General features: G+C 39.6%; 1 protein-coding gene across 2 annotated transcripts in view; it reads right to left on the reverse strand.

Moving 5' to 3' along the window:
- Positions 1-19230, reverse strand: part of lhfpl2b (LHFPL tetraspan subfamily member 2b) — a 251811-nt gene that overhangs the window by 135266 nt on the left and 97315 nt on the right. For both annotated transcript variants that reach the window (XM_028805713.2, XM_028805710.2), the window contains exon 3: positions 6405-6448. The gene's annotated coding sequence lies outside the window, so the exon portion shown is untranslated. The remainder of the gene's footprint in view (positions 1-6404; positions 6449-19230) is intronic.

Consider the following 19230-nt stretch of genomic DNA (forward strand, 5'->3'; position numbering starts at 1 on the left):
ATTTGAGAGAAGGAAGCAGGTATCCTTTATATTACGTAGCATTCTACATTAGGGATACCAATGGAGGTACATTTTGGACAGAATTAAATAAATAAAAAATTAATCAATCAATTAATTAAATAAAGAAATAAACAAACAAATACATAGGCAGAAAAAAATAAAAGTATAGTGAAATGTGACAATAAATAAGAAAAAAGAGCATGGAATGTACAGTAAGTGTAAATAAACGCATCATGAAATGTGTTTTTGTTGCTTATTTCTTTAATTTTGACCATAATGTTCCTCTGCGGTGGGCTAGCGCCCTGCCCGGGGTTTGTTTCCTGCCTTGCACCCTGTGTTGGCTGGGATTGGCTCCAGCAGACCCCCGTGACCCTGTAGTTAGGATATAGTGGGTTGGATAATGGATGGATGGATGGATGGATGGATGGATAATATTCCTGCAAATGCAACAAGACATACGGCTTGAATTTAAAACTGTCCCTTTCACTTGTCAAAGCTGAGAGGGCGGGCTCTAGCCAGCGCTGTGTTTTAATTGGCGAATCGTCAGCACACCAGACTTCACCTGCATTCATCAAATGCCACATTTGTAGCAGACACTTCAGATGCAGGGCTCCTAATGATGAATGTGGAGTTTATAGTATTAAAGTAGCTTTTTCACACAGGAATTCTGGGTAACTTTTCAGGCACTTGTAGTCAAAATGCGCAGTCACAACTTTGAGAAGGAACATAAGTGGCAGGATTCCAAGCAAATCATGCATGTCCAGTCTGCGGATGATTCACCAATCAAAACACAGTACCCGCTAGAGCCCGCCCTCTGTTTTGACAAGTGACAGTGCCAGCTTAAAACTTAAGCCATTTTCCACATAGGTTTGGAGGAATATTATGGACAAAATTAAATAAATAAGCAATAAAAACATTCTCTTACACATTTATTTACACTCACATTTCATGCTTTTTTTCTTTATTTGTTGTCACATTTCACAGTACTTTTGTTTATCTGCGTATTTGTTTATTTTATTTTGTCTAAAATATTGCTCAGCTGATACCATCACAAGACGCTTTACCACTAGAGTGTTAATATTGCATTTTTATTTACATCTTATAGACAGGACCAGAATGACAGCATGTTATACGCCATACTAGATGGAAGGCTGGCTATGAGATGTCCTGGCAGGGATACCAGGATCCTAAATAATTGAAGAATCTCTGGATATTTTCCTCAGATGGACTGGTGCCCTGTCCAGGGTTTGTTCCTGTGCTGGCTGGGATGGACTCCAGCCTCCCCGTTACCCTCCTCTGGATAAGTGAATTTAGAAAACAGGATGGCTGGACAGACAGATGGATTGATGGATGGATATTCCTCACACAATATAATAAATGAAGGTCAATGGGGACACTAGATGGTAGGCTAGGAATCTCTTAAACCTTACACTCCAAATTGTAACCTTAGATCTTCAAATGAGTGTCAGCTTAGAATTCCAAGAGCTAAACTTAAAATAAGTGGTGAGGCGGCCTTCTGCTGTTATGCACCTAAAATCTGGAATAGCTTGCCAATAGGAATTCGCCAGGCTAATACAGTGGAGCACTTTAAAAAACTGCTGAAAACACATTACTTTAACATGGCTTTCTCATAGCTTCATTTTAGTGTAACTCTGATATTCTGTATATGCATTTAATTATCATTATTATTCATGGTGGCTCCAAAATCTGTACTAACCCCTACTCTCTCTTCTGTTCTTTTTCCGGTTTTCTGTGGTGGCGACCTGCGCCACCATCACCTAATCAAAGCACCGTGATGTCCCTCCATTGATGGATTAAAGACCAGAAGTCCACATGACCGTCATCATCAAGTTCTTCCATGTAAACCCTGAATACAATGAGGACTGATTGAGGTCATTTATGTGAGGTAGAATGCCTAGAGGGGGCTGGGTGGTCTCGTGGCCTCAGAACCCCTGCAGATTTTATTTTTCTCTCCAGCCGTCTGGAGTTTTTTTGCTTTTTCTGTCCTCCCTGGCCATTAGACCTTACTTTTATTCTGTTAATTAATGTTCTCTTATTTTAATTCTTACTTTGTCTTTTTTTTCCTCTTTTCTTCATCATGTAAAGCACTTTGAGCTACATTATTTGTATGAAAATGTGCTATATAAATAAATGTTGTTGTTTTTGTTGTTAAACCACCGAATGGCAGCTTTGTTATGCTGGGCCTCCTGCTAGTGATATTCATCAGGGCTTTGCAGGATTGCTCAGACCTTAATAAGGAGGATAGAAAATGGATAACTCCTTACTGCAAAAGAATCTGAAGTGCTTTTTATTTTTTGTTTGTTCTCCTAGCATCTTTAAAATGTAACTTTAAAGAAATGAATAAAAATTTATGCTTTAACTTTAGTACTACATTGCATTTGCCTCGTGCATTATAAGAAAGGACCACTTGTTTGAGAGTTTCTAAGATGAACTATAAACAGAGTTTGCCCCCGAGTGTGCGCCTGTGCCACTTTATATGGGAAGCCAGTGTTTATACCAGTAGCACTTGGCACAAGACAGAAACAAACTCATCACAGGGCACACTCACACACACACACCAATGCTGACTGACACTGGGCCAATACAGGCCTGTCATGCACATCTTTGGGATGCAGGAGGAAACCCCCCAAAGGAACAGAGACGATGTGCAAACTCCACACAGGCACTGCTAGCCCAGAATTGAAACCCCAGGAGTCTGGAACGAAAATAACTAAATCAAATAAAGTCAAAGCTTTCTGACTTGTCACAATCCTAAAGCAAGAGGCAGACAGACTAAGTGTACATAAGGTTCATGTTCTGTGAAAATGACAGAATAAAGAGATGGTTTGATCAAAGCAAAAAAAAAACAACTTGAAAAGAACATACAGTATGCCATGACGGAGACAGAAAAGGCCCAGTGGTACCACTGTGCTTTGGAACATTTCCTGAATGGTTACTATTAGGTTGTTTGCGAATGCATCTAAAGACACGTTTTTTTAGTTAATCGATCTGACATTTGCTTTCATGATTTAAGTTTAATCTGACAGAACTACTTATTACTGCTGGGCAAAACCAGCAATTTTGGCTCAATTATGCCATCAGAAATCCTTCATCTTTTAGAAACGTTGAATGCTCAATCGGCCAGTCAGGAATAAGCAGTGCTAAGAAATACATGACTCACAAAAGAGTACAATGTGGGTAACGTTAAGGTATGCAGGCATCACAGACTTTTAGATGTTCAATTTTTTTTTTATTTTACAATGTCAATTAACTAGCTCTCCACCGTGGCGCCACCCGCTTTAAAAATCAATAAAAACAAATTTTAAAAAAATGTAATCATTTGTATTGAGAAGAATTTCTATTGATACCTTTCGTATATGAGGGCCTCTTGATATACAATAGTTTTGGTTTTGCTATTAGGGTTAAGAATGTAGCTGTGATCTCTTTGCCAAAAATGTAAAAAGTTAGCAAGGTACCTCTGGCCAAGCGGGAGGTTGGTACGCTACAATAACAGACGTTGCCACTGTATCTGATCGTGTTGGGAGAGCATCCACCGTGTGCAGAGAAAAACACACGGCTGTGATATCTCTGGTAATCAGCAGCTACCCTCTAAAACACACGTAGCTCTGATGTCTCTCTCAAAAACGTCAAACGTTACCCCTTAAAAATCTTTAGATGATAATGTGTGCTAAACAAACAGGTATCACTAGCTAAGTGGAGGCAAAATACACTCCAACACGTGGCAAGAGGTAGAGCGACTGAAACGGAGGCTGGCGTGTGTGTGAAGAGGGCCTCGCCTGGCTCCCTACTCCTGAGGTCCTGCCTCCCCCTCCCCTCAGCCCACAGCCTGTCCCTCAGATTCACGCAAATAAATTGGTGATGCAACCGGACTGTGACACTTAGTGCGATGAGAGAAGTCGCAAAATCAACTGGAATGTTCTAGCAAATTATGGAAAAAAAAACCCGATCTAAATCTGTTATGTAGTTTTCTTGTGAAAAGCGGACAGACAGACAGATATATATATATATATATATATACATATATATATATATATATATATATACATATATATATATACATATGCATACATATACTGTACATACATATTATATATATATATATATATATATATATATATATAGAGAGAGAGAGAGAGATAAGATATGTTTGTCAGTTGTAAACAGTTTTCTTTGTATTACTTGTTCAGCACAGTACACTCTCAAGAACCTGGAATCTATTCCACAAGACTGCCGGTTCACCTCCAGCCTGTGACTGCCAGAATAATTTTGCTTTTAAGGATGTCACCATGGCGATCCCATAAGCAAAAAAGCTATGGAATTGGAATTTACAGTTTAACTTTGAGTTGTACTGTAAATCATTAAAGGTTACAGACCCAAAGTTTTAAATGCATTGAATGTACCTACTCTGAGCCAGCAGACTTCAATTAGTTACAGGCTTAGAAAAGAAATTCAATTTATGTCCGTACTTCTACAAATATCCTTCTTTTATTGTCTCCAGACAGTTTTCTTGAGGTACGAGCTCAGCAAATCTTTGCAGGTTAGCCTGGTGCTTCAGTAGCCCGCTGGCTGTGTACATCATGTCTGTGCAGCTCTTAGCTTGCATCGACAGTGAAGAACACAGAACTGTGTGGGCAGAAGGTGTTAAATGTGCTAAAATTCACACGAATTTATGCACTTAAGATGCTTTACATCACAGAAGTTAAAAAAAGGTCATATGGAGAGCACTTGGGTCACCATCAAGCATGGGTGGAAATTGAGGGCAAAGTTGTCACCAGCAGAGAAGTAACAACAGACGACACCACATTATAACTAGGTGAGGTTATTGATGTTCAGGTGATAATGAGATGAAAGAAGTGCCATTCAGACATTTGTGGACCACTGGTGAGGAAGTATTTGAATGCCCCCATCATAAATACTGAATTTTGGAAAAATGAAGTGCAGAAACTGAAGGACCTTCATACATAGACGAACAGCACACAAGCAGGTGCGAACATTTTTGCTGAGGCCATACATTTGCAGTTTTTCCTCTTATGAACACAAATACTGCAAAACATTTAGAAAATGGACTTTAAAGGCTTGCTGCTGTGTATCTGTTCATTATTTATGGCTACAGGAGACAAATAAAAGTGTGGGAGATTTTGCTAAGATTTTAAGAAGTGTTTTTTGAATGTTGATTGATGAAAAGCTCCTACACTTTTATTTTACGAGTGATGTATGAGAGACTTATTTTTTACTTTTTAGTACACTTTTTAACTTAATATAAGCGTGGCTTTTAAAAGTATTTTTTATATATCTATTATTTTCAACTTTTTAGTCTTGGGTTTGTTTTAGTACACTGTATAATTTGTTAATCAATATTTTAACACTTCCTTTAATATTTCTATCCGTTTCTAGTGCCATCTATTGGTGAAATATTTAACTATTCTTCATAGGAAAATTTAATTTCTTAATTAACATGGATTAATTGATCAATTAGTGGCACAGATTATTGATTCATGTATTGTCATTGGAAGTGAGCAAGTGTAAGTCATTTGGACAATAGGAAGTGGGTTATATAACGATTACAAGATTTGTACCAGACAACAAACAGGTGAAGTTAAAATAAGCGTGGTAATAAAAATGGAGACTTGTGAAAACACTCTTCAGAGCCATACACCTCTAAAACGTCGGCTCAGCTTTGCAATGTGGAGGGATGAAAACACAGGCTGTAATCACACTCTGATTTGTTCATACTTATTACTTGGTCCTTCCCTGACTGCATTACAACGCCTCACTCCCTGAATGGTCATCCTAAATAGATGAAGAACGTATTCCAACACAGCAGACACAGAAGAGTTGCTTGTTGTGTTGCTTACCTGTACGCATCAATATTGCATTTTGTAGAGTTTGAATGCTTAATGCATGTGCAAAAGGCAAATAAATTACCAGTCAGTACAGTTTTGCAATAAATCTATGACCCAGCGGCATTACTGTGCCGTTAAGAAATTTTCCACTGATACTTGCATGCCCAGTGTAGGCAAAAGTCTACATCATATGCATTTTCAGTTGTTTTAGTGTGGGTGGAGATGCTAGAGTGGACGGAGCTCATTCTTCTTTAAAAATGGCACTTACAAGTGAAACTGTAGAAGTGTGGGCTCATGTGGACAGACAGATGTGCACAATGACAACAATAGCTGTTCTCACATTTTATACAAATGCACCTAATAATGCGAAAGTTAGAAGAATCTCAAGTTGAAATGCCTCAAATGAAAAACTGCTGTTTCTACTTTTGTTCTCATTTATAACCGTTGACAATATGTAAAATAATCACACACAAAAAAAAAACACCTTGCATATTTAGGATATAAAATGTAAACCTTTTGCTGAATAGTTTAAGATTTTACCTTTTGGTTAATTCTTCACAGAGGATGAATCAGCAAGTCAGCACCTGCAAATGCAATGATAATAAATTTAAAAAACAAAAAACAAAAGCATATTCTTAAAACATACATATATAAATTTTATTTTTAACCATGTATACTTTACACTAAATTGTGGTTTTATGGTTTTTGGCTGTAGTACAAAAAGTACATATCTCAGATTAATATATCCACCATCTATAGCAAAGAAACAGATGTTTCTGTTAAAGTCAAACAGCAAGAGGAGCATACGTGGAAATCGAGTTCTCGCCATCTCTGGGGCGGTCAGACTACACAGTTTTTCACAAATGATTTGTCTGCTCTTCAGCTATGTTTCAGACCCTTCAATACAGGGAGAGTTAATGGATGGACTTCTGCAAAGAAGGCTGGTAGCTTCTAAATAAAACATTTGCCACTAAATCTCCTTCAAGCTTACAGGAGGTACTGACTTCTAGGAACAGCAAGCAATGATTAGTGAGATTCCTAAACTTGCTATGACTGACCAAGTGATCTCATTCGGGTGAACTTTGCTCCAAATAAGCTGTCAACACGTCTCTTAGATAAGCCAACTGATAAAAGGAAACCTTGTGCTGTTTGTTTTGTGTACACAGACAAGACAAAGATGCCTTAACTGCAGGCAAATACATTCACTTCATTCATCTGACAAGGCTGGCAAAACACACACTGTGACCTGAGGTTAAAAAGGGTTAATGCCACATTGTGTGAAATAAACGTAACCAATGGAGGGTGGCTAGCGTCTGTAGGGACATCCATCTTTAAAACATCTGCTGAAATACCCCCAAAACTAGTGGCACAATTGGCATTGATTTTACATCTTGCCTGAAGAAGGGGCCTGAGTTGCCTCGAAAGCTTGCATATTGTAATCTTTTTAGTTAGCCAATAAAAGGGGTCATTTTGCTTGGCTTTTCTCCAAACTCGAGCAGACATGCAACCATGAGCAGTCCTGTGACGAACAGGATACTCCGACTGAGGGGGATACACGAAAACAGGAAACTCCCCCCAGAAATCCCCCTTTGTATTAAGGGTAAAGCCGTTAGTCAGTGATGAGAGATGCAGAGCCTTCAGCTAAAAGAGGTGCAGCGGTCAGGAGCACATTTTAATACTGTCACATCACTGGAGTTTCAGCCCTACAGATGCCCAAACCTTCTAAAAATGAAGAACTGGAATACACCCCGATTAATGGCAGTTAAAAGAGTGGAGGTAGTTGTTATTAATAATATTGCATTTAACTGGGACAACTTAGCAACTAGATCATCAAGTGGTCTCAATGGGCAAATGGTCCCCTCTAATTTGCGAAAGCTATTTTCTGAATTTAACTAGCGGGCAGCAAATGACGCCAGTAATAAATGTAATTAAGAATAAAGATTATTGCAGAATTTTGATGCTATACTACTGCTGCAGCAGAGTCTAACATTGTAAACTACCCCTTGTAGGGATTTTCAAGTCTTTAGTTTATAGATCACTGATTTGACACAAATTAAAATGAACCCATCCATTCCATCTCGCCCATGAAATAAATATACTTGTTTCATCAAAGAGATGCAGCGAGCTACAAGGCAGAAACCAAACCTGACTGAAATTGCCATTCCAGTTTGTACATATTGTCATAGACAGCCGGCAGCTCAATCCGGTCGGGATGTCCCAGGAAGGGAGGAATGGAGAAGGGTAGCCTTTTCAGGATACTGCCTCTCCCAGGACGCTAGGTGGCAGCTCCCCTGGACGGTAAATGTACCCCGGATTCCCGCAGGGCATCATGGGACGTGGAGTCCATTTTCTCAGCCCTGTTGGGTGCCGTGGGTGCCGCCAGGGGGAGCTCCTAAAGGACCTTGGGACTCTTATTTTTCATACAACCTGGAAGTACTTTGGAGTCACGAGGACAGAAGCCCACAGTACTTCCGGGATATTTGAGGACTGATGATGTGGCGTTTGACCCGGAAAAAGACAAGGAGCACTTCCGGGTCAAGGAATATAAAAAGGACTGTTGGAGACCCAGCAAAGAGAGTTGGGAGGTTGGGTGATGAAGCTGCTGGGAGTGGAGGATTGTTGTATTGTTATTGATTTATTGTATTGATTTATAGAATTGTGGAGTGTGTGGTGCTTTGTGCACTTTATTTGAAGAAAATAATTTAAAATTCTTCTTGGTGCTTTTACAAGTGTGTCCTGAACGTCTGTCTGTGGGGTTTCCCAGGGCAACAGCACCCCTAACGTAAACAATATATATTATTTTTCAAATGTAATATTTATTTAATTACTATATTTTTATATATTTTCTTCAAATTTAAACAGTTGAAATGCAGTGAATGACCTAAAGTGGTGAGAAGATAAGCAGTAAACTCCCAGAAATTTAAATTTAAAGTTTAGATTAGCAAAAACTGAAAACAAAAAAGAAATTTCAGAATATTACAAATGGGCCTCCTTCAGGGGACAACTTATATGTTACAACCTACAGACGGTCGGCAGCAATTAAAGTAAATGAAGCCTTGGAAGTTGAAGCAAACAATTTCCACAAGTGTCCAAAACTTTGTTGATTACTTAAAACCCCTCTGCCTGTCTTAAAGCAGAGCTGGAACAGACTGTGTTACTACACCCTCTGAAGTCCTACTTGGACCAAATTCCAGTGATAACGGCAAGAAAATGGCAATTAACAGATGAAATGAGACACAGCATTATTACCCATTGAAGTGTAGGCCTTTCATTTAGAGAAGTTGCAAGAAAAAATAAATGAATAAAAATTAAAGTGTCAGTGGTGTCCTACACAACACAAAGATAATTGGAAACTGGTAGGAAGAGATCTGGCAGACCCAAAGTCACAACCCAATCAGAAGATGAGTTTCTGAGGGTCACCAGCTTGCGTGACAGGTGGCTCACAGCACAACAACTTCAAGCACAGCTTAACGGTGGTTAACAAAAGCAAGACTCCGTTTGTAATGTGAAGAGGAGACCTGGTGTTGCAGGCTTGAGAGGGTGAGTGGCAGTAAGAAAGCCATTCATTAACAGACCAGATTGGGCCTTGGAATACCGACTGTGGACTACTGCAGACTCGAAGAAAGTCTTAGGGACCAACGAAACAAAATTTGAAATGTTCGGTTCATCACGCAGGGTGTTTGTATGCCATCGTGTTGGTGAAAGGATGGTTCCTCAGTGTGTGACACCAACTGTCAAACATGGAGGAGGAAGTGTGATGGTCTGGGGTTCTTTTGCTGGAGTTGGTGACTGGAATCTAAAGGGTAACCAGTCTGGCTGTTATATTAGCAAAAGGTGGCCACTTTGATGAATAAAAAATTTGAATAAAATGTTGTACACTTAATGTGTGTGTGTTTGTGTAAATATTATAAATTTATAGGGGTCACACAATCGAACTTTCAAGTGTTTTGTAGATAGAAATACTTCAGCTTACCCACACAAAACCCATGCAGAACTTTTTACAGACAAGAACTGGATGAGATCTTGGAACTCATACTAGTAAGACTGGTGCTAATAAAAGTCAGTACAGTATTACTTTAATTTAAATAAAAGCTATTCCTTTCTCTATACCAGACAAAGAAGATTTTGCTTCCCACACACTTTTGGTTGAACCTTGTAGATCTTGGCTTGCTGGTCATAAAAATCACCATTAAATTTGCCAACAATGTATGATTTTTATGATTTTCTCTCATATTAAAAGTATTACATGTACAGTACAACAACTACAACCAGAACATGTGTGGTGGTCTAAAAGTAGTGACAGTGGCACTAGAAATGCAGGTCACATATGTTGGGACAGCCATGCTTAAGAGTCACATAACATTGAAAAGAACTTGGCGCTCCATAAGCATTTGGTTCCAAGGCAGACTAATGTAGCACATAAACCACTTGTCGATCCAACAAAGATATTTTTGCCTCCCCTTCAAATAAAACTTGGACTAATGAAAAGTTTTGTGAAAGTTGATGAACAGGGTAGGTGAAAGATTTTGATAATTGAGTGACATGTTTCCATGAATAATGGATGGCAAGATTAAGGAAAACATTTTTCTTGATCCATAAATTAGACACGTCATCAATGACAAGCAGTCCAAAGATCTGTTAGTGGCATCGGAGGAAATTGCATGGAAGGCACTCAAAACAATGCTATTTCAAATTTCCTTGACAATTCCAGAGCACCAAACTGAGGCCAGCTGGCTGACAACATGCTTCAAGCATAAAAAAACCCATGATTTGCAACATGTCATTAAAGATTAATTTTCTGCATTCACACATGGACTTCCTCCCTGGTAATCTTGGTGCAGTAACTGATAAACATGGTGTAAGTTTTCACCAGGACTTTATGATGATGGAAAAACAGAATCCATCAATGCTGGCCAACTATTGTTAAACAAAGAAACGAAAAGCTTCAGACACGGTATACAGTAATCCCTCCTCCATCGAGGGGGGTTGCGTTCCAGAGCCACCCGCGAAATAAGAAAATCCGCGAAGTAGAAACCATATGTTTATATGGTTATTTTTATATTGTCATGCTTGGGTCACAGATTTGCGCAGAAACACAGGAGGTTGTAGAGAGAAAGGAACGTTATTCAAACACTGCAAACAAACATTTGTCTCTTTTTCAAAAGTTTAAACTGTGCTCCATGACAAGTCAGAGATGACAGTTCTGTCTCACAATTAAAAGAATGCAAACATATCTTCCTCTTCAAAGGAGTGTGTGTCAGGAGCACAGAATGTCACATAGATAGAGAAAACAATCTCTAGCAAACAAATCAATAGGGCTGTTTGCTTTTAAGTATGCGAAGCACCGCGGCACAAAGCTGTTGAAGGCGGCAGCTCACACCCCCTCGTCAGGAGCAGAGAGAGAGAGATAGAGAGAGACAGAGTTTGTTTTTCAGTCAAAAATCAATACGTGCCCTTCGAGCTTTTAAGTATGCGAAGCACCGTGCAGCATGTCGTTTTAGGAAGCAGCTGCACAAAAGATAGCAACGTGAAGATAATCTTTCAGCATTTTTAGACGAGCGTCCATATCGTCTAGGTGTGCGAACAGCCCCCCTGCTCAATCCCCATACGTCAGGATCAGAGAAACTCAGCGCAAGAGAGGGAGAAAAGTAAGCAATCTAGCTTCTCAGCCATCTGCCAATAGCGTCCCTTGTATGAAATCAACTGGGCAAACCAACTGAGGAAGCATGTACCAGAAATTAAAAGACCCATTGTCTGCAGAAATCCACGAACCAGCAAAAAATCTGCGATATATATTTAAATATGCTTACATATAAAATCCGCGATGGAGTGAAGCCGCGAAAGGCGAAGCGCGATATAGCAAGGGATCACTGTATAGCTGAATATCAGCAGCAAAACAGCTTAAGTGAACTGATGCAGTGTGTCAGCATCATTAAGTGATTAAACACACTAAACTCAATAAAAGCTCATTTCATGTTTCTCCAAATTTCTATATGATACAGTCAATATATAATTACATTTGCATTCAGCTTGAAGCTGTCTATCATAATCACCAACAATATTTTGGGAAGCAAAATTTTGAAAATTTGTCCAGTGTTATCAAACCTTCTCAATCAGGTTCACAGTGGCAGAAGCCAGAGCCCATCGCAAGTGTCAATAAACCAACCCCAGACGAGAGTCCAGTCTATCAAAAACTCATTTATAAATATTTCAAGGGAGTAAGATTCCATTTAGAACGTTTAGCTTTGTAGGTCCCACAACTTTCTGCATCTTCTCATCAATCTCACGTATATATTAACTTTATTAATGAATAAAAGTTACAAATAAATGCAATTCATAAATAATAAACAAACACGTCAGTTTACAGAAGTAAACACAGTATAAATGTATCTATATCTAGAGCACTATAATGATAACCACCTACAGTATTTGGGTGACACTATCACTTAAAATGATGTAAAAAGCACACTGCAGTGGTTCAAATGTTTCCACACTCCTATACTTGGAGCCCAAGCTGCCTATGAGAGACGTCCTTGGTTTTTCATTCATGCATTCACTCAATCGCCAGACCCACTTATCCAGTTTGTTGGATGTCAGGGCTTACCCAGCATCATCTGGCACAAGGCAGGAAGCATCCAGGAGCAGCGTGCCAGTGCAACACATATGTGTATATATACAAACACACACACAAATATATATATATATATATATATATATATATATATATATATATATATATATATATATATACAGTATATTTTCAGCTGGAGATCCACAAAGGGAGAAAAATGAATCATGTATCACCTGAATTAGTTTTATTCCTGAGCTTTCAACCTAAGAAGTACATGTTCATAATAAATAAACTGTACACCCAATAGCCCCCCCCCCCCCCCCCAACGATCACACTGACTTAGCCTTATCCCATGTAATTTTTTGCTATATATTGCCTTTGATTCCTGTAAGTCTAAGCATTATCCTCTGATGAAGACCCCTGGCAGCTGCAAATATGCAAACCGTATCACAGACCTTCTCTTCTATATATATATATATATATATATATATATATATATATATATATATAATATATATATATATATATTGTGACAGATTAAGGATCTCCATGACCCCTTGAACCCTCAGACTAGATGTCAGACACCAGATAAAAGTCCAAATAATGGTTTATTATTAATAATAATAATAATAATAGTGCACAAAGCACCCTCCACTCCACAATACTCAAATAATTAAACAATATACAATAACCAATCCTCCACTCCCAGACGCGTTGCCACCCTTCCACCCAGCTCAGCTCGACGTCTGGGATTTCCCATCGTCCTTTTATATCCCCTGACCCGGAAGTGGTTCCTGGCCAAACCCACAAGTCCATTTCCTTCCGGGTCAGGGTAAACAGTCCTTTTATTCATCCCGGGAGCACATCGCTCCTTCCGGTCACGTGATGCTGACGCACTCCCGGGTTTATAGGGCACACAAGAGCCCACTAGCCCCCTTACAGCGACTCCCGGTGGCCCCCAAGGTATCCAGCAGGGCTGTGTATATAAACTACAAAGTCCATGAGGCCCTGCTGGAACTCGGGGCACCATCATGCTGTCCGGAGGGCTCCTCCTAGCGGCCTGGGGGTGGCGACCGGAGTCTGTAGCCGGTCGTCCATCACAATATATATATATATATACATACACACACATACATACACACACACACACAATCAAACTAGAACGTTAAAAGCCAATTCGTTCTAATAATGCCACTAAACTTTTCAACACTCACATTTTCTTTCACTAAGAGACTATATCCTTTTCACTATCTAAACCCTGTTAAATTTTAATGCATGTGGAACATTTAACTAAGAGCTCTGGTCAACTGAATCAGAAAGGGGTAAGCAATCCCATTCTAGACCTAAGTAGGCGATTTAACCAGATAATCTACTTAAGCAGAAACCTGATAGAATAAATGGACATTACTGTAATGTTAATGTAGCTGCCAAACCTATGGTGTTTATACTGTACAGAATATCACAGTACATTTGCTTTCCATCTGGCCACAAAAAAGAAATTAAACCAAGCAGTAAATAACATTAGTCTACATTACCATTATTCTGCCAATTAACATGTATAATCTCATTTTCTCTTTCTGATTTTGGCTGGCAAACTTCTTGTTTGGTGTCTTCAGGCGGGATGACAAAAAAGATCACAAAGAAACTGTGAGAACGCACAGATCACTGTAAACTACGGCTGAATAAGTTCAATGATCCTTGAACAAAAACACCCACATGAGTAGCTCCAAATGCAGAAGAAGGACAGGCCAGAGTGGAATGGAGAACAATGGAGAATTTGTGATGAAGTGGCTATTTGTTACAACTGAGGTCAGAATGAAGTGCAGTGCTGAGAAAAATAACAGGAAAACATAAGTGCGGGGAATGCTCCTGCTAATTTCTTATTTATAGCAAACTGATATTACTTTGCATGCAGGTGGAAAAGAGATTTCCACTGTAACTTAATTCTGCAGCATGAAATGAAAACGTCTGCTGCACACAGATGATTGTGAGAATGTTGTGTAAAAAAATAAAATAAAATAAGTTGAAACTGCTAACCACATTCTCCCACAATGTTCACACACTTTGCATCCTGATTGGCCAAAGAGCACATCTGGCTTAAAAAGAAAACCTTAAAGTGTTTTACAAAAGAGGTGGGCCGATTCTCTACATGCACAATTAACATGGAATCTTTAGCAGGATTTAAAATCTAAAAGGTTTGCAATACATTTTTCATGTGCGTGAAACTTTAATACTTAATGTATTCTCTAAATAGCACATTAATGACCTAATGCCATATACCACATATTAGACTGTACATGCATGTAGTATTTTAAACATACACTCAGAAATACATCTATATATTTAAAGTCAGTCAGTCAGTCATTATCCAACACAGGGTCACGGGGGTCTGCTGGAGTCAATCCCAGCAAGCACAGGGTGCAAGGCAGGAACAAATCCCGGAGGGCACACACACACGCAAACACACCCACACACTAGGGACAATTTAGGATCAAAGTACAGATAGGTCCATAAATATTTGGACAGAGACAACGTTTTTCTAATTTTGGTTCTGTACATTACCACAATGAATTTTAAATGAAACAACTCAGATGCAGTTGAAGTGCAGACATTCAGCTTTAATTCAGTGTGGTGAACAAAACGATTGCATAAAAATGTGAGGCAACTAAAGCATTTGTTTAACACAATCTCTTCATTCAGGAGCTCAGAAGTAATTGGACAATTGACTCAAAGGCTATTTCATGGGCAGGTGTGTGCAAGTCCGTCGTTATGTCATTATCAATTAAGCAGATAAAAGGCCTGGAGTTGATTTGAGGTGTGGTGCTTGCATGTGGAAGATTTTGCTGTGAACAGACAACATGCGGTCAAAGGAGCTCTCCATGCAGGTGAAAGAAGCCAACCTTAAGCTGTGAAAACAGAAAAAACCCATCCGAGAAATTGCTACAATATTAGGAGTGGCAAAATCTACAGTTTGGTACATCCTGAGAAAGAAAGCCAGCACTGGTGAACTCAGCAACGCAAAAAGACCTGGACGTCCACGGAAGACAACAGTGGTGGATGATTGCAGAATCATTTCCATGGTGAAGAGAAACCCCTTCACAACAGCCAACCAAGTGAACAACACTCTCCAGAGGGTAGGCGTATCGATATCCAAGTCTACCATAAACAGAAGACTACATGAAAGTAACTCCTAAGCCACTCATAAGCCTCAACAATAGAAAGGCTAGATTGGACTTTGCTAAAAAACATCTAAAAAAGCCAGCGCAGTTCTGGAAAAACATTCTATGGACAGATGAGACCAAGATCAACCTCTACCAGAATGATGGCAAGAAAAAAGTATGGAGAAGGCGTGGAACAGCTCATTATCCAAAGTATACCACATCATCTGTAAAACACGGTGGAGGCAGTGTGATGGCTTGGGCATGCATGGCTGCCAGTGGCACTGGGACACTAGTGTTTATTGATGATGTGACACAGGACAGAAGCAGCTGAATGAATTCTGAGGTGTTCAGAGACATACTGTCTGCTCAAATCCAGCTAAATGCAGTCAAATTGATTGGGCGGCGTTTCATGATACAGATGGACAATGACCCAAAACATATAGCCAAAGCAACCCAGGAGTTTATTAAAGCAAAGAAATGGAAAATTCTTGAATGGCCAAGTCAGTCACCTGATCTTAACCCAACTGAGCAGGCATTTCACTTGTTGAAGACTAAACTCCAGACAGAAAGGCCCACAAACAAACAGCAACTGAAAGCCGCTGCAGTAAGGCCTGGCAGAGCATTAAAAAGGAGGAAACCCAGCATCTGGTGATGTCCATGAGTTCAAGACTTCAGGCTGTCATTGCCAGCAAAGGGTTTTCAACCAAGTATTAGAAATTAACATTTTATTTCCAGTTATTTAATTTGTCCAATTACTTTTGAGCCCCTGAAATGAAGGGATTGTGTTAAAACAATGCTTTAGTTGCCTCACATTTTTATGTAATCGTTTTGTTCACCCCACTGAATTAAAGCTGAAAGTCTGCACTTCAACTGCATCTGAGTTGTTTCATTTAAAATTCATTGTGGTAATGTACAGAACCAAAATTAGAAAAAAGTTGTCTCTGTCCAAATATTTATGGACCTAACTGTATATATTTTAAATGTGAAACATTCTAATTCTAGTATTAGTTGTAACTGGTCTCTTTTCAAACAGGGCTCCTGTATGGAAAGTGGAAAGACCCCATCTTAGACCGCTAGCCAAAGGAGAACTCCACTGGCACAAGAGACCACGAGGGTGTCAGTCCTCCACAACGCGCTCATTCCACTGGAGCTCTGTTACAGGCTGACAGCCCGACTACAGACATACCGGCTCATCTCACGAGGAATCAGCCACATCAGCGGTTACACATTTAATACAAAGCTCGTCTACATTTTAATTATGAATTTACAGATTTTGCATGTAAACAGTTTAGTAAGCCATTAACATAAGGAAGGAGGTCATTTACAGCCAGAAATCAGCAACTGATTAAAAGCGTTTCCACTCCTAGTTTTTCAAATTCCAGTGTGATTTCCCCACAAGCGTGGATCCTTTAGGTTGGTGTGAACAAATCAATCGCACTCTGGTGCGGTCGAAAAACCATGAAAAGGGGGGTAACCACCTGACCAGGGTTAGCTCCTGCACTGTCCCAGATTCTACAAGGACATGTACGGACCCTGTAACCCTGAAATGAATTAAATGAGCTTGAGGGTAGCTGGGCGAATGGATGGATATTTCCTTCAAGAATTGATCGATTCATCAGCGCAGCCTAAAATAATGGGGCTCTGTATTCTAAAAAGATTCTGAAGCAGCACATGGAATAACCAAAAGAGGGAATGTTGTCACACAGCTCATTCAATCTACCTGTAAGAACATATCTGGTTAAAAGATAAACTTAAAGAAGTCAGAATACTGACTACAAAGTGTTGCCTCCATTTATTACCAATTTTATTAAGGATAGCAAAATCGAAGCAAAAGGGAGAGCTATAACAAGTGCTTTGGGGATAAATTCAAGCAAACGTTGTTTTGTCTCAATGACACTGCTGAAGCAGACAACGTCACGTCTTTAAAGAGACAAGCAGGCAGGACAGACTAAAATGGGGGCCTTTCATTTGCGAGATATGCTCCCCAGATGTGACGGCCAATTATCTATCTGTATACGACGTCATCCATCAACTTCCTTGACTTTCAGGAATAATGGCAACTTTATAAGATATCATCAGTAAGAAAAGAGTATTGCTCCTTAAAAGAATTTCTCAAGAGTCAGCAACAAATGGCGGTTCACAAAAAAGGAAAACAAGCTAATTGAATCTCAGTAGGAAGCACACAGTGATGAACCGAGGCTGATAACAATTGGCATTTAGAGATAAGGTAAATATTCAGACATTCCCCAACCTGCATATTTATTTGAGGTTCTAGTTCATCTTATGGAGCCTGGGCTCTCAGGCGTGATGTGAAATGAAATTATCAAAGTAGTCATCAGTCGCCAGCCCACCCGTAATAAATGCCGCATCTGAAAAAATAATGCTAGTCAGAAACCCATTCATCTTGTTAGATCAACAATTGCACAGCCCCCTAAGAGTTTTTAAAAACTGCTCGGTGAAGATCCATTCCAAAGCAAACACTTAATCCTCAAATGAACCGTAAATCACTCTCTCTCTGAGACAGCTGTAAGTGAAACCTCTCAGCCTCCTTGAAAGGTTTTATCAGGCCATTGCATCGACCGACCGGATGAGGTAAAAAAAAATAAAAATCGAGTTTCCACCCATGTGTCTTTGAGCAGTCAAACGCCAACATTACAGGTGAGAAGAGAAGGCCGGGCTCCTTGTAGCTGTCACGCTTGTCACAATCACCTGGTGTCCATCATACTGGCAATGAATAAGCACAGAATTTATAAAAAGGCAACATTTGGTGACTTGCTAGCATTTTTGGTCTTTGAAGCAGTGACAAACCGTGAAGGTTTTTCAAAACGTATCCATATAACCTAACTTTCCAATAAGGTGTATTTTTGATTTCCCAATGTGTATTCAAATCTAACATTTTAACTTCCTACATGTAATTATTACATTACCTTTACTTACATTAAATTTCATCGAGATGAAGCTACACTATACATGTTAACTCCGAAACTGGGTGACTGTTAAAATAAGAGCTGGTGCGACAAAGTTCGACGTCTGCTTCAATACACACACAACACAGCCCAAGTTGATCCATGGATCCTTCCTGCCTTGTGTCAAAGGTACAGACTGGTGAGTGTAACATAATGGTGTGCCGAATTCTTACTTGGGCCTCTTAATACCCACTGAGCCACTTTTAAATGCCACATCACACGTCAGAACTACAGTAGGTCCTGTGAGGACTTTAGGTTCACAGCCTATCTTTTCTCAATTAGGTAGATACTTTCAAACTGATGGTGAGCTACATCAAACAGAAGACACCTGTCTCAAGCGGAGTCCACGTACAGGATAGTGAATTCAGTTTACTCGCAATGGTCTGCACAGTCCCCACAATTTCAATTCAATAGCACACCTACGGGATCAGACGACAGGAATGAGTCATCAACAACTGCAGAAATGGTGCAAGTCATCACAGACCAAAACAAATTGTTCTAGCACAGTGCATCCCAACCTCGGTCCTGGGGACCCTCTGTGGGTGCAGGTTTTTGTTCCAACCAACTTCTGTTTTTAATTGGACTCCTGGGCTAGTTAAGTGAACTGTTATTACCCAGATGTGTTTTGGGAACAATATAGAAATTGGAAAACTAAGTTTGGTAAAAAC

This window comes from Erpetoichthys calabaricus, chromosome 7 (assembly GCF_900747795.2).
Source record: "Erpetoichthys calabaricus chromosome 7, fErpCal1.3, whole genome shotgun sequence".
Lineage (NCBI taxonomy): Eukaryota > Metazoa > Chordata > Cladistia > Polypteriformes > Polypteridae > Erpetoichthys > Erpetoichthys calabaricus.